The following is a 20,850-nucleotide window of genomic DNA, read 5'->3' on the forward strand; positions in this document are numbered from 1 at the left end:
TAATGAGGCAGTTGTCAGGGGCTATCCACGCCTACTCCACTCACTGACTGAGAAACGGAACTATCCTGAGATCAAAGCCAGGTCCTCAGATTTGAATGTATGCCACTTCAGGACGACTGTAACTACCACCTACCTATGATGACTACCTTCTGGGACACTCAACTCTTTACTACTATGGATTCTTTATATTGTAGTCACCCATATAAACATCAGATCTGACTGACCTCTTCTTGACATAAAACTGTGTCCAAAGTACCCCTCTTGACCACCTAGCTTCAATTTCCAGGTATTATTACAAATAAATATTTATGCTTCTTAAAAAAAAAAAAAAAAAATCCAGGTGTCAAGTGCTAGATATAGGCCAGAGAATAGCAGTTACTAGTCTTTCAAACTTGTGGAAGTTTCTGAAAGTTTCAGTAATTTTCATGTGACTTTCCATTTGGTTATTACTATTATTCCTATGGTAGAGAACAACAAAAATAAAGAGTTGAAAAGAATATCCAAGGCTGGGAAGATGGTTCAGAGTTTAATAACTGCTTACAACAATGTGTAACTCCAGTTCCAGATATGACACCCTGTTCTGATCTCCTTGGGTACAAGCATATGTATAGCACACATACACACAGAGAGCATTTGTTGCTCTTGCAGAGAAGACCTGGGTTTGATTCCCAACACCAACATGGTGGCTCACAATCATCCTTAACTCCTGTTGCAGGGGATCTGATGCCCTCTTCTGACCTCTGAAGGTATCAGACTACATACAGTGCAGACATACACAAACGCAAAACATTCATATACATAAAATAAATATGAAACCAATCAACCAATCATTCATATAAAACATACAAACATAAAAAATGTGTATCCTGAAATGTAGCCAGGCGCAGTGGCACAAATCTTTAATCCCAGCACTCCAGAGGCAGAGGCAGAGGCAGGAGGAGCTCTGTGAGTTCGAGGCCAGCCTGGTTTACAGAGTGAGTTCCAGGACAGCCAGGGCTACACAAAGAAACCCTGTCTCAAAAAAAGAAAAGAATCCTAATTTTAAAAAGAAAGTGGTGGCGCACGCCTTTAATCCCAGCACTCGGGAGGCAGAGGCAGGTGGATCTCTGTGAGTTCGAGGCCAGCCTGGGCTACAGAGTGAGATCCAGGACAGGCTCCAAAGCTACTGAGAAACCCTGTCTCAGGGGGGGAAAAAAAAGAAAGAAAAAGGAAGGGAGGGAGAGAGGGAAGGAAGGAGGGAGGGAGGGAGGAAGGAAGGAAAGAAAAAATGTGTGGAGAGACTTCCAGTTATGTGACTGAGCTGCCATTTCTGCATCTTTACTAATGTATTACTCACTTATTTAAATAGATTTTTTAATACTTATTTTTAGTTATATGGATGCATGTGTATCTGTGTATGGGTATGTGCACTTGAGTGCAGGGGCCTGTAGAGTCCAGAAAAGGATGTTGGAAACTTTAGAGCTGGGGTGTTATAGGTGGTTATTGAGTCAACAGAAGTGGGTGCTGGGAATGGAACCTGGGTATTCTGTAAGAGCAGTATATACTCTTACCAACTGAGCCATCTTCCCAGCCTCCTAAACTGATTTGCTTTTTACCTCTGTTTGGGCTTGTCTCCTCCTCAGAGTCAGAGACGAGTACGACAAGGTCAAACTTCTTCAAAGGACTTTAAAAACAAACTATTTTAAAAAGAAGTTATGAAAGTTTATGAATATACCTGAGCTAGTCCTAATATACTTTTCCCATAACGGTCTATGAAGCTAGTTTCTTAGTTCCCCTTAAAGAAAGTTAAAATGGAGCTGCCTATAGGCAACTAATCACATCTCCTTGCTCTGGGCCAGGCCACCAACACACTGCTCTGCTTACCATGCTCACTTCCACACATACACCACCTGCTTCCTGCCAGCCACATGGCCTGTCCTTTTCACCTGTTTTCAGTCTCCAGACAAGCATTACCAGTTAGCAAGGCCTCCCTCCTGGGCATACTGTTTAAACAGTTACTACACACCTTCACCTTTGTTCCTCCTTCCTCCCCTACTTTGTTCCCTCACTCCCAATACAGCTGCAGTACAGTCTAATAAAGCAAAGAAATGTTTACTGTCTTACCTCTCCTTTCAACCTAAAATGTAAACTCCTAAAGGGCAGAGACTGCTGTTCCTTGCTATGATCTTCATGTCATTCAAACAGGAGCAAAGCAGACATTCTGCATGGATGATGAAATGGTTTAAAAACTAGGTCTTACAGAACTAAGTCAGCTAGAGCTCGTATATTCAGTCAGACTCAGTGCTGAAGGGTGAGAGAGAAGTATCATCAAATCTAAAAGCAGAACTGGAAGACACTTAAAAGCTACCTGTAAAATTCTTTGGATCCAGTTCTATGGAAAAACCTAATTTAACTTGGGTGCACATGAGAAATATGAGGAAACATTTCAAACAAAATCACAGCAGATGAGCAGCACCTTAAACTCTGAAGCTTTGACTCATTTTTTTTCTCTTCTTTTTCTTTCAAGGCGGTGTCTCTGTGTAGCCCTGGTTGTCCTGGAATTCATTCTGTAGACCAGGTTACCCTCAAACTCAGAGATCTGGCTTCCTCTGCCAAATAACTGGGATTAAGGTGTACACCATCACCACCCAGTGACAACCCCCCTTTTTTTAAAAGATTTATTTTATGTGTTTGTATAAGTATATGCCGTGTGTGAGGGTGCCCCTGGTGGCCAGCTCAAATTACAGGCCGTTGTTAACTACCCAAGATGGGTACTGAGACCCCAACTCAGGTCCTTTGGAATAGGAACAAGCATTCTTAACTTCTGGGTCATCTCTCTAGCCCTAAAATATGGACATTTTTGTTTTATTTATTTATGATGTATACAGTGTTCTGCCTGCATGTATCCCTGCATGCCAGAAGAGGGAGCCAGATCTCATTACAGATGGTTGTGAGCCACCATGTGGTTGCAGGGAATTGAACTCAGGACCTCTGGAAGAACAGCCAGTGTTCTTAAAATCTCTGAGCCATCTCTCCAGCCTGTTTTTTTGAGACAGGGTCTCTCTATGTAGTCCTGGAACTCAATATAAAGCCTAGGCTGGCCTCAAACTCACAGCACAGAGATCCTTTTGCCTCTTGAATGCAGGGATTAAAGAGGCATGTGCTACCATACTTGACTCCTGACCAATTTCTAAAATATAACTAAAATAGCTAGACATGAGACTAAGTTTGACTATATAATAGTCACATGACTCAAAACTATGCTTTTAAATGTTCATATAAAAAAAAATCAGGACCTGAAGGAAATCACTTCTCGTCACTTTCAAGTGCCTCTGCAACAGACACCATTTCTCCCATGAGTCTGCTAGGCAGTCATGAATGTCTATTTAGGTGTTTGATATGTTCCAGCAATTACATGTACTAACTCAATCCTCACAAGATCAGAACCCTTATTTCAAAGATGTGGAAACTGAGGCACAGAATTCATTAAGTTCATGAGAGCCCAGTGTAGCAGACCCACAGGCCACATTTGTCATGCTACATTATGCAGAGGATTTTTTACAAGGTCATAACATATGCCCCTTCAGTGCTGCCCATCCAATGCTGGCTCTCTACTTCCTCCAGTCTTTAGGACTGTCAAGAACAATTCCATGATCAGCTAAACTTCCCTCGTTTCTAACATACTTCTAGTTTTAGAACTTAGTTCTTAGTGGCTGAGAGGGGATAAAATGAACAAAACATTGAAAGTCAGCAGTTAACTGAAGGTATAAAAAGCTGCCTTCAGAGATAATCTCCTTCTAGATGCCTTCTATGTTGTTAACTCTTCTATAATAAAACTAGCTTCTGAAGGCTGAATGTATAACTACTCATGCCATTTGCTCCCTATTTTTCCTAAATCAGAGCTACCAAGAGACCATTTTAGACATCAACAATTTGTCCTGGGGTTGCCTAGTTACTTCAAACCTTATCTCTACAGAAAAAAAGACATGGAACAATGCCTCAGTGAGGTCCAAGACTTTGAGCCTACACACTGCAGACTATCCCAGCTGGAACTGCTCTCTCTAGCCTGGTGGAAAGCTGGTGACCTCAATATTTTATAGAAAATTAGTATTAACTTTTGTTGTCTGTCTGTCATCATCTAAGAGCATTATATTCCCCAAGCCATTCTTTTCTCCTTAAGGCCCTCTCATCTTTCCAAGAAGGTTTAACTAATGACCTTCTATTGAAGAATAACAACGGAATACATTCCTTCGTTTAAAAACCAAACCAAAACAAAAAACCTTCAATCCTCAAGTTAATAATTCTACTTAAATTCCAGGTGAGGATATACTATCTGCCCTCCAGGCTCACTCTTCACCCACCCACAAACGACTTCACAACCTAGGAAGGACACCACAGGGACAACGGACAGGCTCTACCACCCTCTTGGCTTCTGGCCCAATTTGGGGAGACAGTGAAAGAGATTTTCTCCTGGCCCTGAGTAGGCAATTATTGAGGCTGGTAAAGACTTTCTACAAACAGGGATGGCTCTGTCAGATATCTGATCTGGCACCCTAAACATTTAGCCATTTTCTCTGAGCTCAGAAACTACTTCTTGCCCTTGAGCTCAAGAGGTATTAACAACTCCCCACAAATGCCAGGCCAGAAGATGCCTTTTCCAGTTTCGTTAGCCTTCTGCACTGCTGTCCACATCCCTTTCCACATTCTCAGCAGATCAGGTAGGGGCTGAGATGGTGGTGGTGCTACTTTTCGCAGTCTTTTCCAGCAGGGTCAAAGTGCACAAAGAGAAGTACAAGGGATTAGGAAGACAGGAAAGAGAGGCTGATATTACCTGGAGGCAACTGCAGAATATAAAGACTCCCAGCAGCTCCCCCACAAACTTCCAAGAATATCTACTATGCTGCCTGCCGTACTTTACCCATTCTAGTTCTTCCCATGTTGGCCCAATCCTTAATTCTTTTTCTTTTTTCTGTTTTTCCTCCTTTTTGGTTTTTCAAGACAGAGTTTCTCTGTGTAATAGCCTTGGCCATCCCAGAACTAATTTTGTAGATCAGGCTGGCCTAGACCTAACAAAGATCCATCTGCCTCTGCCTCCCGAGTGCTGGGATCAAAGGTGTGCGCCACCACGACCAGCTACAATCCTTAATTCTTGTATCTAAATTCCTCATACTAGATAGAATCTTCATAGAATACAAAGCTGCTCTTTTCTTGAATGAACTCTAAATGGTACAATTAAATACTCCTCAAGTTACCAGTTTGAATGTGCCATCTGTTTTCTACCAGAACCTTGACTGATAAAGTTCTCTCTTTCTCAGATTTCAGAGTACACTATTATCACTTGAAGAGTAAGAAACTTCTACTTCATACAATATGGTATACATCAGGGACTAAAAACAGAACACTTAAGGGACGTCAAAGTGCATAGCAACACTGCAAGAAATGAGAAAGGTTCAAGAGGCGGGCTATGAACCAAAATGTGATTAGGACTCCATTAACCATTATAGCCAGGGTTCTCATGTAATGACACTAGGTAGTGCCATTTGTAGTGGGAATGGTTTCTACCAGGTTGACTTGTATTTAGTCTTAGGAAATCACCCTTTTTCTTCTTTCTTTTATTTTTTTAATTTTATTTGCATTGGTGTTTTGCCTCCAAATATGTCTATGTGAGGGTGTCAGATCTTGGAGTTACAGACAGTTGTTAACTGCCATGTGGGTACAGGGAATTGAACCTGGGTCCTCTGGAAGAGCAGTCAGTGCTCTTAACCGCTGAGCCATCTCTCCATGCCCCGCTTTCTTTCTCTTTCTCTTTCTTTTCTTTTTTTGAAACAGGTCTCACTCATTGCCCAGACTGAAACTCACAGCAATCCTCCGGCCTCAGCCTCCTGAGGACTGGGACATCAGTGTGAGCCACCATATATGGCTCAATTTATTTTCAACAGCAAAGATAATGAATGCTGTTCTTCCCTGTTGACCACCTCAACATCTTACCTTGAACTACTACTTTAGATGAAGTCCTATCTCATCTTTTTTTGTTTGTAAAGCATTGCTTAATCACAAACCTGTGGTTTTCTATTTGTCCTATCCTTTGGTTCTCACATGGCCACTTCCATCTTCCTGATCTGGAAAAAATTTCCCACAAAGTTCTATGTTCCAGCACCAGTCATAGGAACAAAAAGAATAAGCTTTCCTACACTTAACTATTTTGACAATATCAAATTCTCCACAGTTCTGGATGACCTATAGTATCATCCTGATGGTTTCTGCTGTTTCTGTCCAACAATCTTGTTCAGAAGTGCCCCTGAGTAGTACTCCATTGTGTATATGTACCATATTTTCTTTATCCATTGCTGTGGATATCGCTCTGTGTAAATAAAGTTCTGATTGGCCAGTGGCCAGGCAGGAAGTATAGGTGGGACAAGAGAGAAGAGAATTCTGGGAAGTAGAAGGCTGGGGAGAGACACCGCCAGCCGCCGCCATGAAAAGCAACATGTAGAGACACTGGTAAGCCACAAGCCATGTGGCAAAGTATAGACTAACAGAAATGGGTTAATTTAAGATAGAAGAAGTAGATAACAAGAAGCCTGAGGGCCGCTGCGGTGAGCCTTGAAGCCTAGGGCGCGGGCCCGGGTGGAGCCGCCGCAGGTGCAGATCTTGGTGGTAGTAGCAAATATTCAAACGAGAACTTTGAAGGCCGAAGTGGAGAAGGGTTCCATGTGAACAGCAGTTGAACATGGGTCAGTCGGTCCTGAGAGATGGGCGAGCGCCGTTCCGAAGGCGGCAGTCGGAACGGGACGGGAGCGGCCGCGGGAGGCGCGGGGGCGGGCGGGTCCTTCCCCCCCCCCCGCCCCACCTCCCGCGGCGTCGGGCCCCCGCGGACGCTACGCCGCGACGAGTAGGCCACAGCCATACAGTTTCTAAACAATATAAGTCTCTGTGTGCTTTTTTGGTTGGGTCTGAGCAACTGTGGGACTGGTGGGTAAGAGAGATTTGTCCTGACTGGGCCAGGCAGGAAAACTCTAACTACAATCCATTCTTTAGTTGAAGGGCATCTATTACAAACAATGCTGATATGAACCTAGCTGAGCAAATGCCCTTGTGGTATGATTGAGCATTCCTTGGGTATATGCCCAAGAGTGCTACAGCTGGGTCTTGGGGGAGATGGATTCCCAATTTTCTAAGGAAGCACCATATTGATTTCCAAAGTGGCTGTACAAGCTTGCATTCCCACCAGCAGTGGAGGAGAGTTCCCCTTGCTCCACATCCTCTCCAGCATAAGCTGTCTTCTGTGTTTTTGATCTTAGCCATTCTGACAGGTGTAAGGTGGTATCTCAGAGTCGTTTTGATTTGCATTTCCCGGATAATTAGGGATGTTGAGCTAGTCCTTAAATGTCTTTCAGCCATTTGAACTTCCTCTGTTGAGAATTCTCTGTTTAGTTCTATAGCCCATTTCTTAATTGGACTGTTGGGCATTTTGATGTCTAATTTCTTGAGTTCTTTATATATTCTGGATATCAGCCCTCTGTCAGATGTGGGGTTGGTGAAGACCTTTTCCCATTCTGTAGGCTGACACTTTGTCTTGTTGACCGTGTCCTTTGCTCTACAAAAGCTTCTCAGTTTCAACAGGTCCCATTGATTGATTGTTTCTCTCAGTGTCTGTGCTACTGATGTTATATTTAGAAAGTGATCTCCGGTGCCAATGCGTTCAAGAGTACTTCCTACTTTCTCTTCTATCAGGTTCAGAGTAACTGGATTTATGTTGAGGTCTTTGATCCACTTGGACTTAAGTTTTGTGTACGGTGACAGATATGGATCTATTTGCAACCTTCTACACGTTGATATCCAGTTATGCCAGCACCATTTGTTGAAGATGCTTTCTTTTTTTCCATTGTACATTTTTGGCTTCTTTGTCAAAAATTATATGTTCATAGGTGTGCGGGATACAGGTCCTTCACATGCTTAGAGTAACCCCAAGGTATTTTATATCATTTGTGGCTATTGTAAAGGGTGATATATTTCTGATTTCCTTCTCAGCCTGTTTGTTTATTGTATATAGGAGGGCTACTCATTTTTTTGAGTTGTTCTTGTATCCTGCTATGTTGCTGAAGGACATCATGAGGTTTGCAGGCAAATGGATGGATCTAGAAAAAAATCATCCTGAGTGAGGTAACCCAGACTCAGAAGGAAGAACATGGTATGTACTCACTCATAGTAGGATACTAGATGTAAAACAAAGATGACTAGACTGCTACATAACTCCAGGGAGGCTACCTAGAAAATGGGACCCTAGGAAAGACACAGGGATCACCCAATGACAGAGAAATGGATGAGATCTACATGAACAACCTGGATGACAGTGGGAGTAATGAAGGGCAAGGTTTGAGGGAAAGAAAGCTTAGGGGAGCAGGAGATCCCAGCTGGATCAAGAACAGAAAGGGAGAACGAGGAATAACAGACCATGATAGATGATGACCACATGAGAACAGGAATAGGCAGAGTGCTGGAGAGGTCCCCAGAAATCCACAATGATATAACCTCTGTAGACTGCTGGCAATGGTCAAGAGAAAGCCTGATCTGACCTAGTCTGGTGATCAGATGGCCAAACACCCTAATGGTCGTGCTGGAACTCTCATCCAATAACTGATGGAAGTGGATGCAAAGATCCTCGGCCAGGCCCCAGGTGGAGCTCCAGGAGTCCAACTGTCGAGAAAGAGGAGGGACTGTAAGAGTGTGAATTGCTGAGACCAAGATTGGAAAAGCATAGGGACAAATAGCCAAACTAAGGGAAGCACATGAATTATGAACCAAAGGCTGTGGAGCCCCCAGCTGGAGCAGGCCCTCTGGATAAGTGAAACAACTGAATAGCTTGAACTGTTTGGGAGGCATCCAGGGTGTGGGACCGGGACCTGTCCTTAGTGCATGAGATGGCTGTTTGGAACCTTGGGTGTACACATGGACACTTTGCTCAGCCTGGAAGGAGTGGACTGGACCTGCCTGTACTGAATCCACCGGGTTTAAATGAATCCCCAGGGGAGTCTTGGCCCTAGAGGAGATGAGAATGGAGGGGAAGGGCTAGGGAAAAGGTGGGGGCAGGGGCGGGAGGGGGGAGGACAGGGGGGACCCATGGCCGATGTGTAAAATTAAAACACAAATATAATAAATTTTTTAAAAAAGGAAAAAAAAGTGCCCCTGAGCCATCACCCCCTCAGCTCTCTGAAGCGTCCATCCTTAGGTCCAAAAATGCCCTCCTACCCAATCAGGTCACATGGGCCCCAGGATCCCAGGAGTTGCTAAAATGTGATTTTCTCTACAAGTTAATCCTTAACTCAAAATTTTGGTTTACTTCACTTAATGAAACCAAACAGTAAAGTTTGTTTACCCTTAACCAGTTATCTATGAAATGTGCTACTAATATTAATAATTACTAAGTAAGTTCCAACATGTGCAGCTGTCTGGTTTTCATATGTGTATACATAGACACAAAGGAAAAACTGATAAATCACATGTTCTAAGTCACTTTTCTAGGGCATGTTGGGAGGTGACATGCTTTAACTCGGATTCTTTTGACTCTAAAACTCATGATCCTTTTACTATAATATGTGTTAAGCAAGAAACATCCCAAATCCACACTTGCTTTTCTTTTTTTCAGAACTCTGACCAACAAATTGGGTCAGATCTGAATTAACAATGGCTATTGCTAATTTATTACACGCCTTTACTTTACTGCATGCCTAACACATGCTACACACACTAGGCACTTTACATGTTAATATATTCTCTCCTTACCATATCTACAATATGTTAGCATTCCCTTTTGTAAACCAAGACTTAGAAGTTACATAAATAAACCATGTGTTTCATAAAGAGAAAAGATATGAAACACCCACTCTAGAATCCAGTCTACACTTCTGGCAAAAACCCTCCCCAAACCAGCAGCAAGACAATACTGCTGTATTCATAGAGGAGAAGCACTAAGAAAGAATCTTGAAGTTGGCCAAATCAAGTCGTCTGCCTTAAACCTGGATGTATCTCTTGATATGCATGTAAACTAAGCAGATTAGGAATGTGTATTTGTCCACTGATTCGTTTGGTTTTCCCTATTTTCCATCCAGTTTGCACACAGAATTTAACTTGTCCTTTGGGGACTGACAAGAACCTCAGTACAATTAGTACTGATGCCACTGGTAGCTCTTTGGCAAGCGAATTCCCAAAAAACACTCTGAAAACATCTTAAGGAACCAAGTCAGTCAGAACTCACAAGCTTTTTGGTAATCTCAGGAAAAAGAAACCTACTAGAATGCTGCAGGTGTAAGAAGACTCTTTCAGGGTCAAATACACACACACACACACACACACACACACACACACTATATTAACCATAAAAGCTGTGAAAAAATATTTATCTGCAACAATGATGAAATATATCCAGGCCCCAAAAGGGACTAATTTGTAGCTTTTAAATGTTTTAAAAATAAAGCCAGGTATGATGGTATTCCCCTCTAATCACATCACCTGGGAAGCTGAGGAAGGAGGATTATCACGAACTGAGGAGGACTACACAGGAGACCATAGCTCAAAAAACAAACCCCCAGCCGGGCAGTGGTGGCGCACACCTGTAATCCCAGCACTCAGGAGGCAGAGGCAGGTGAATCTCTGTGAGTTCGAGGCCAGCCTGGTCTATAAAGCAAGTTCCAGGATAGCCTCCAAAGCTACAGAGAAACTCTGTCTTGAAAAAGAAAAAACAAAAACAAAAAAAAACACAAACAAACAAAACTCTAATTTTTTTCTTTAAAAAAAAAACAAAAAAAAAAAAAAAAAACACTTAAGGAAGCAAGGCATGGCGGCACACACCTTTAATGTGAGCACCTGGGGAGGTAGAAGCAGATAGGCATATGTCTATGAGTCAGAGGCCTGCCCAATCTACAGGAGTTCCAAGCCAGCCAGGGCTACAAAGTAAGATCATGTCTCAATAAAAACTAAGAGATCACATCCCACTTGGTGAACTAGGCTGAAAGCACAACAAAAGCAGCATACATTCTTATGAATTTCTAAAGATATAAATTGGTAATTTAAAAAAAGACCGTTCCAGTGGGATCTGTTTAAAGAAAAAAAAAAAAAAAAAAACTGCCAACAAGCTTTAAGTCTTTTATCACTTAAAAATTATTAAGCAAATTACAGTACAATTACTTAAATAGTACATAAACTAATAGCTAAAGATTCTAGCCACACGAAATGCCTATTTCCATACTTGTGCTACTATTACATTTGGAAACTGGACACTGTTATAGATGGAAGACAAAGAAAATGGTGTGAATAAATGAAAAGCTTTTGACCATCTGCAGTGGAAGGATCATATGCCCTCACATACAAACAACAAAATTTACACTACTGAACTTTACATCATCCTAACTGACAGCAAAGCATTTCTCTGCCCAAGGGAAAGAGATACAAGACACCCCACAAGCCCAGAGGCATAGGAAAAGACCAGACATGCCTTGCCCCAGAAATTCAAATACACTACATACCTTACACACCACAGTGCTCAAGTAGATATGCACATCACTGACTCAGAGGTTTTTGGCTTTTATTGTTTTTCTAAGAAATGGGTCTGAAAGCTAGGCATGATGATGCACACTTTTTTTTTTTTTTTTTTGGTTTTTCGAGACAGGGTTTCTCCGTAGCTTTTTGAGCCTTTCCTGGACTAGCTCTGTAGACCAGGCTAGCCTCCAAACTCACAGAGATCCACCTGCCTCTGCCTCCTGAGTGCTGGGATTACAGGCGTGCGCCACCACCGCACAGCAATGCTCACCTTTAATTCCAGCACTCAGGAGGCAGAGGCAGATGGATCTCTGTGAGTTCAAGGCCAGCCTCCTTTACATAATGAGTTCTAGGACAGCTGGGGCTATGCAGAGAGACCCCATCTCAAAAACAGACCCACAAAGCAAAAATCAAACAAACAAGGCTTAAAAATAGCTCAATTCTGATTCCTCACTATACATTACATATATAATGGGCAGGCCTGTTTTTAGACATAATCCCCAGAGGCTAAAGCACCCCATCAACTACCTACACAGAATGAAGCTCCTGGAGGTGTGACTGCATCTCATATCCTAGCTCCTTGCCCACCCCCATTGCTGTCTATCTTTCACACAGGGACATCCCAGAGTCAATTCAAATAGCTCCATGGGACAGCATGATGGTTCAACAGTTACCAGAAAGGGGACAGGAAAGTAGGACCAGTGAGTAACACCTTGGGTTAACTAGGTCTGTCTCCCTCTCAGTCTTTGTTACTTGTTGAAGTCCAAAGCTTTAGAATGTCACTGAAATTTTCTTTTCTCATTAAAATGTTAATAGCACAGTACAGTACAATACAGTACAGATAAAAGGATCACAGACACCAGTGCTGCCACTTAAAGGCAGTGTCTCACTCTATAATTCCTTCAATATAATTTTGAATCAAGAATCAAAAGACTAATTCAAAACAGAAGTGGGCAAAAGCTGTATGAGGAAAACTACAAACCTTTTTTTGAGAAGCCCAAAAAGTTCAAAACAAAACTGAAACCAACTGGAAGAACACACAGTGTATGCTTTCCACCTGATTGAGATAGCCCCAACAAGTGTCAGGAAGTAACCATCACTTTATAGAGTCAAGTGGGGCGTGTGTACATTTACTATAACAGGTAGAGTTAACAATGGGATCTACCCACCAAACAGCTCCCCAATATATAGAGTCAAGAGGGGTGTGTGTACATTTACTATACCAGGTAGAATTAACAATGGGATCCACCACCAAACAGCTCCCCAGCCATGTATGAGCAAGGATAAATCTCAGTGGCAATGCAAGTGAAAGGGGCCTGGTATTTGGAAGGAAGAAAAAGGTATTCAGGACACAACAATAGTAACATTCATTAGGTTCATAAATGTGGTAATAACATGCTACCTTTGAGGGAGAAGGTATTTTTAAAATCTGTTTTGGGTTTTGTTTTTTTAATGTTTGACATATTTGTTTAAAAAAGTTTCCTACATAAGCAGTTCGAGAAAATAGCAAAATTTATGTAATTCAAGACAACCAACAAAATCTCCACATTCACCTCTCATGGTCTGTCTTTCATACTCAGGCTTCAGATCTAGGTCTTGCCCATGCCGTTCCCATGTCTTAACTACCAGTTCCCTTCCATTTTCACTGTCTGACTAACCAAAAGTCTCCTGCTCCAACACTCTTTTTTAAGAGCTGTCTTTTGCCAAGTGGTGGTAGCACACGCCTTTAATCCCAGCACTCGGGAGGCAGAGGCAGGCGGATCTCTGTGAGTTTGAGGCCAGTCTGGTCTACAGAACGAGATCTAGGACAGCTCCAAAAAAACCAACCAACCAACAAACAAAAACAAAAACAAATACAGAGAAACCCTGTCTCGAAAAACTAAGAGTTGTCTTTCAGTGAGTTAATCACTCCTACCAGCCTTGCAGCTCCCAGGTATTATCATGGGCTCAGAATCAGACAAATCAGTCTGAACTCAGTTTTGCAGCTTACTGCTACTAAAGTGTTCAATGTATTATGTATTTAAGTCTCAATGTCTTCAAGTATAGAACACATTGATAAAAGCTCATGGAACAGTCTCAGGCACCATAGGCCTAAAGAATCATGTTCTGCATGATAACCAGCTCATTTGTCAGGCAATCACATGTGTGGTACTGTTAACAAAGACTGATGAAAGGTCTTGAGGAAGTTAAGGGCCCCAAACTGGAATCTAGAAGTCTCCTGGGGATTTTGAACTAGATGGTGACACACTCTGGTTTTAGTTTTCAAATAGCTCTCATGTGGTCCAGGGTGGCTTTGAACTCACAGAGATCCAGAGTGCTCTCTGCCTTCTCAGTGCTAGGATTCAAGGTGTGTGCCACCACCACCTGGCTTCTATGTTTAATCTAATGGCTGGCTCTGTCCTCTGATCCCCAGGCAAGCTTTATTTGATACACAATTTATCACCACAAACTCTGAAAGTATCTTTTTCATTTTTTTATGTTTGTTTCATTTTTTTAAAATGTGTTGAGTTCAAGACCCTCTAAATTTATTTTTACAACCTGCTTCAAGTGGTCTCATTCATTCCTTTGGCTTTGAATTCTCTGTGCCGTTGACTTTACCTTTACCCATATCCCCACCTTAGAACCAGTCATGCCAGCTGTCTATCTGACTCTCTCCACACAGATGTCCTGTGGGAATCTCAAAGGTAGCATGTCAGGCAAAGCATCATTCCTACTGTGCCCCATCTACAACATAACGCCTGCACCTAAGGCTTAGGGAACATAATGGGTGGGGGCTGGGGTAGAAGAACTGTTAGAGCCAAAAGACCAGGAAATCTGCTATGAAATTGTCTCCTATAAATATGGAAGCTTCACCCAGGATACCTCAACAACATGGCTGCCCACAAAATACCTGAAAAAGCATACCACCAGTAGTCATGCTAACCTGGAAAAGGAGAAATGTCACAGGCCACCACCTCTAGACAAAGAACTACAAGCAACCAAGGAATACTGGGAGGAGAAATAATCTTCCCAGGGATGAGCCCCTAATTGGTTACCCATTACCAAGTAGTCAGCCTTGAAACAATACATAAAAGAAACACTAATTGAACTGAGTAGGTTATACTTATATATGTAGGCATGTGTGTGTGCCTATGGAACAAAGAAAAAGAGGCCATGAACTCAAGAGGGAACAAGGAAGGCTACATGGGCATGGTTGGAGAAAGAAAAGGGAAACCAGAAAGTAATGTAATTATATTTCTTTTTTTTATAAAAAGGATTTAAAGAAAGAAACAAAGTATCATTAAACAAAGATGAAGTATATGTGATGTTATATTGTGTATCCTAGTAAACTTGCCTAAGGGTCAGGGGACAGAGCCAGCCAGAAGTAATCCCAGGAAGTAATATGGCAGGGCAGAGAAAGGTATATAAGGCGTGAGGAAACAGGAACTCACTCTCCTCAGGCTGAGGATTTCATAGAGGTAAGAACTAGTGGCTGGCTGTTCTGCTTCTCTGGTCTTTCAGCTTTTACCCTGATATCTGGCTCTGGGTTTTTTTTTTTTTTTTTAATTAAAAGACCATCTAGATTTGAACAAAATTAGTTTATGAAACAAGTTTCATCTTCATATATGTGCTAATACCAGGCTGTCACTTGGTGTGGTGGGATTCTGTTTGTTTGTTTGTTTGTTTGTTTGTAGACAGTATCCTGACTGTCCTGGAACTTGCTCTGTAAAGCAGGCTGCCCTGGAACTTAGAGATCTACCTGCCTCTGCCTCCCAAGTCCTGGGATTAATTAAAGGCATGTGCCACCACTGTCCAGCTAACGTGAGTTATTAAAAAGAAAGAGGTTTGAAGTCACTGATCTATGGATTAAGCATAAGATTCATCCTCAAATCACTCTAATACTCAAAGGTTTAAGAGGAAAAGAAGTCAAAAGAGAAGTTACTGAGAAAGACGAAAAAGTGTGGTCATTAGAGCCAGGCAAATGTGACAGTAAGTGTGGCATTCAGGTAAGGGTTATATAGTATGATTGGGGGGGAAAGACCTGTATATAAATAATTATGAAATGGCAAGAAAAGCACAAGCCAGGGACAGAGGTGGCCTGACTACACCAAACAAAATTAAAGTGTGAGGTAGAGTTAATATTTTAATACTACCACCCTTCTTCTGAGACAGAGTCCCTCTGTAGCCCTGGCTGTCCTGGAGCTTATTATTTAGGCTGGCCTCAAATTCAGATCTGCCTTGCCTCTGCCTCTGCCTCTGCCTCTGCCTGAGTGCTGGGAGTAAAGGTATGCACCACCATCCCTGGCTTAAACCCATGGTTTGGGGGGACAGCAGAATAACTATAACATCCATAAACAGCAAAATCTAGTTGTTTTTAAGTGTCTAGTACAATATGCTAGCACAGTAATTGGATCTTGGGAAGGGAAAAAACCTAAGGCAGTGTTCACATCTATAAAAGAAAGAATTGCAATATAGTGACATCCCAGTCGTAGGACAGTATGTAACAGGTTTAGCCAGGGAAGTGGCATTTTCCTTTCCAATCATAACTAACCAATCTAAGTCTACTATCTATAAACATTGTACTCTATGTCTGCACTCTCACCTCCTAGAGTTAGTGTTTAGCTCCTCCTCCAAAAATTGCAGCCATTCTTTTAAGACCATCTGGCCTCAGTCCTGAAGTCTCAAGGAAAAGGCTCAGCTTAGAGATCCTGCCTATTCATATAAATATGACAAGGTTCCTAGTCCATACACCACTATGCAGTGCCTGGTCTTACAATTATCCTTCCTTTCCCACTACAGCAGCCAAGTAAATAAATACTTGTTGGTCTGCTATAAAACCTCCCTTAAAGGACTGGAGATGACACATACTTTAAGGTTCCAGAGGACCTGGGTTCAGTTCCCAAGGCACATGTCAGAAGACTCAGAACCGTGTGTGTGTGTGTGTGTGTGTGTGTGTGTGTGTGTGTGTGCGCGCGCGTGCGCTGCACGTACATAAAAATTCGTGTTTTTAAAAAGAATATATAATCAACATTTTAAAAAAAACGCCAGCCTTCCCTTCAATTCAATATCCCAACATTCCTGCATTCCTACTGAAACAGGTCTGGTACATTCACCTTGTAACAATCATTTGCTCAGCATGAAGAATGCTCAGCCCTGACTCCAAAAGGCTTACAAGCCCTCACTTTCAACCATCCTAAGGCTAGGACACTGGCAATCAACACCAATACCAGAAAAACCCAAAGATGCAAAGAGAAGTAAGAGAGAACTATAATATAGCTTTGGCTGTCCTGGAGCTCACCAAAAGTGTGTGCCACCATGCCCTGTCCAATGTTTTACTTTTTTTTCTTATAATAGTTTACTTTTTGAAAGTTTTTTTAAGAGCCAGATGTGGTGATACTTTATTTGTGCTTTAATAAATAAAGCTTGCCTGGAGATCAGAAGAATAGGAACAGCCATTATCAGTAAGTAACAAGGAAGTCAGGCAATGGTAGCACACGCCTTTAATCCTATCACTTGGCAGGCAGAAATCTGTCTAGATCTCTGTGAGTTCAAGGCCACACTGGAAACAGCTAAGTATGGCGGCACACACCTTAAATTCCAACACTAGTTAACCATGGAGGTCTGTACAGACAAGAGGGGACAGAGCTGGGCAGGAAGAGGAAGTGATGTAGCTGGACAGAGAGAAAATCAGATGGCAGAACAGCAAGGCATATAGGCGTGGGTAGACAGGAAGTAACTCACATTTGGAAGTTGCCAAATTGGTGAGGTAAGGCTAGCTGTGGTGTTCCCTATTTCCCTGATCTCTCTAAGGCTTTTGCCCCTATATCTGGCTCCATGTTTTTATTTTAATAAGGCCATTTAGAAATTCATCTACAGCCATATGGTAGTGGTGCACACCTTTAATCCCAGCACTCGGGAGGCAGAGGCAGGCGGATCTGTGAGTTCAAGGCCAGCCTGGTCTACAGAGCAAGTTCCAGGACAGCCAAGGCTTGTCCAGAGAAACCCTGGCGGGGAGGGAGGTTAAAAGGGAGAAAGTGATGTAATTCTATTTCAATTAAAAGCATTTTTACAAAGATTTTTCTTACTTAAACTGTGTGAGAGATGGTATCCGACAGCCTCAATCCTGGGGTTAGTGGGGTAGGGTTGTTTATGTCTTGTTGCTGTTTATTTGAGGCATGGCCTCACACTGTAACTGAATGCCTTCAAATGAGTCATGGAAATCCTACAACCTCAGTTGCCTGAGTGCTGGAATTAATGACTTAGTCTCACTTAATCTTAATGACTTTGTGACATAATTAGCCATTCTACAGATGAAATAACTGAGGTTCAGAAAGCTTAAAAACTTTCACAATCTACAACTGAACAATGAAAACAAGCTTGGGCTGGTGGCCATATCCAATAAATAGTGTGTCCCTAACCACTACTGTGCTAGCACTGTGTCTTCTTCAGAGTACCTGACATGCCCTCTGAATCCTTGATTTTGTTACTGGTCCTTCTGTCAGAGTAATAATGACTTTGCTGACCTGTCATTTACTGTCAAAAACCCATGCAAATCCCACTCTCCAGCATCAACACCTACCCAAAGCACAAGGTACAAGCAGCACTGTCAAAGTTATTTCCCCCTCAACTTTATCCACTTGCTACTCCTGAGGCTGAGCACAGGGCATGCATTCAAACACCAGGTGACTTAAGCTGACAGTGCAATCTATCTTTTTGACAAAAACAAAGCTCACACGTGAAGACCAACATTTTAGAATGGGAGCATGCACAAAGCCCTGGATTCAATCCACAGCTAGCAAACAATAGTTTCAATTCCATCTGTGGGAGAAACAGTAAAAAAAAAAAAGGTTTCTATAATCCCTGTCACCAGTCTCTGCTTTGAACCTCACTGAAGGAAAAGAAAAAAAAAAAAAAGGTTGATTTTTTTTTTTTTAGATCTTATCTACAAGGGGCTGAACATAATAAGGCCACCACTTCTGATAGGTTAAAAACTGCGTCACTTATATTAAAATTTAAGTAATGCAAATCAAAAGAGAGCTTTTTAAAGCTTTTTTTTTTTCTCCTTAAAAAGACTTTTGAAAATTACTTTCCAGGGGTTGACCCTTGAAAGCAAACTTCTGCACGTAGTACAACAAAATGTAAAAACACTAAAGAGCTACTTTAAGCTAAATATGGGGGCATTAAACATTTAGGATTTGAAAAACTTTTAATACCAACTAAATACATCTGAATTTATGGTAAGTTAAACTCAAATAACACACTACTAAACAATACTGCCAGCTAACAATCTCAGAAAAGAAATGTAAGATAGGACAAACAGATTTTAATGTGTGCTTGACCTTCTTGAACAAACCATGAAAAAATTAGTCAATCAAAGCATTCTGACTTGATTTTACTGAAGGTACCAATGCCATAGGCCAACCCATCAAATGAAGCAAAAGGCAGAACTAAGTTCTATGAGTTTAGTCTACTCCAGATAAAAGCCAATAGACCTTTTTACAGTTTACAGGGTCCTCTACATCTAGCTGAGGATGCAAGCATGGAAGGAACCTATAGGGATGATTAAGTTCTGTGAAAAGAAGATAAAAGCCAGACAAAGTAGAGGTGAGTAACCGATTGTAACATTCTACTGTTGTCACAAAGTCACAACTACAAAACAATGTTAGCTCTCAATCTTTCCATTTTATTTTTTAAACTGTGTGTGTTCCTGTGTATGGGTGAACATACATATGTGTGTATGTATGTGACTTGCATGTGGATACCAGCCAACAATCTTGGATGTCATCCTCAGAAACCTCTACCTCCTTCGGACTGGAGCACACTAATAGGCTACAGAAGATGGTCAGTAAGCCCCTAAGATCTTCCTGTCTCTATCTCCCCAGGGCTGGCATTACAAGCACAAGCCATTTCACTATGAGTTCTGGGTATCAAACTACAGTCCTCATGTTTACAAGACAAGTGCTTTACTGACTGAGCTAGCCCTCACCCCAGCCTTACAGCTCTTATATGAGCATCAGTAAGCTAATGGTATTTCTAAAACAATGCGTTTCTCTCTATATAAAACAAAACTCAAACTCACAGAAGTCCACACCTACTAAGAAGAAATAGTTTCTTCTTTCAAGAAGAACACTAACAATTGACATGTTGGAGGGTAGAGAGATGGCTAAGCAGTTAAGAGTTCCTACTGTTCTTGCAGGGGACCAAGTTGGGGTCCCTGAGCCTATAACTGCAGCTCCACATGATCTGTAGTCTCCACAGGTACTACACTCACATGTACATATACAATTTAAAAGAAAGATTTTAAAATATAATTAGTAGGTTAGTTTAGTTAGAAGATCACAAAGGAACACAAGGCAACCAGTAAGATGGCTCATCTTTGTAAAAGTGTCTGTCACTAAGACATATGACCTGAGATTGATCCCTAAAGTAAACTCTTAAGTTTTTCTTGAACCCCCCACACACACATTGCATACAACAAAACTAAGGTAATTTTTTTTAAAAAAGGCAGATAAGCTCAGCAGCACAGCTCAGCAGCACAAGATCTTCATGAATGCTGTGACCTCTAGACCCCATTTTTTATTCTCCTACTATTACTAAGAGAAGGGGGGGGGCAGGAGGAGTGTAAATGTAACTGTTGGCTGCTTTCTTCAGAGATCTGAGAAGTAGTGAGCACAAACCTAGCATGCCCTCCTTGACTGACAATCCCTCCGATGTGAAGTCCTGAGGGGTCAAGAAGGAAGGAGTTGACACTACTAGCCAGGACACGGCAATCTCCATCCTGGGACAAGGAGTAAAGAGCATCACTCTCTTACCCACATCAGAAGAAATGAGGCCAAGAAAAACAGGCTTAAAAAAAAAATCTAGAAGCTGGATGTGGCGGAGGCAGAGGCAGGTGGCTCCCTGGTGAGTTCAAGGCTAACCTGATCTACAGAGCTGGTTCCAAGACAGTCATGGCTACACTGAAAAATCCTGCCTAAAAACAAACAAAAAAGAAAGAAAGAAAGAAACAAAACAAAACAAAATTTAAAAATAGAATTATATTTTAGTAAGCAGAATGAGAAAACATACTTTTATTTTAGCAAGGTAAAACTACTTCCCATTGATTATCCTGGATAATACATTGGAAAAAGTACTCTATTTAGAATCAGGAAACCTAATTTAAACACTTCCTAGGTTTATCTCTTGTAACACACACACATACTACTTTCCTCGTTTGTAAAATAAAGTAACTGATACCTCACAGTAATGAACTACAATAATATAAATTTTCATCATAGTATCCCCACCCTCATCTTAGCCCTCTCTGAGGTCAACTTCTGAGCCAATAAAAAACATAAATTAAAAAAAATTTAAAGA

The 20,850-nt window shown here is 41.6% G+C and overlaps 1 protein-coding gene across 3 annotated transcripts in view; it reads right to left on the reverse strand.

Moving 5' to 3' along the window:
• Tcf20 (transcription factor 20) overlaps nt 1–20,850 on the reverse strand; it is a 157,802-nt gene that overhangs the window by 49,095 nt on the left and 87,857 nt on the right. The gene's annotated exons all lie outside the window — the stretch shown is intronic.

This window comes from Onychomys torridus, chromosome 16 (genome assembly GCF_903995425.1).
Source record: "Onychomys torridus chromosome 16, mOncTor1.1, whole genome shotgun sequence".
Taxonomy (NCBI): domain Eukaryota; kingdom Metazoa; phylum Chordata; class Mammalia; order Rodentia; family Cricetidae; genus Onychomys; species Onychomys torridus.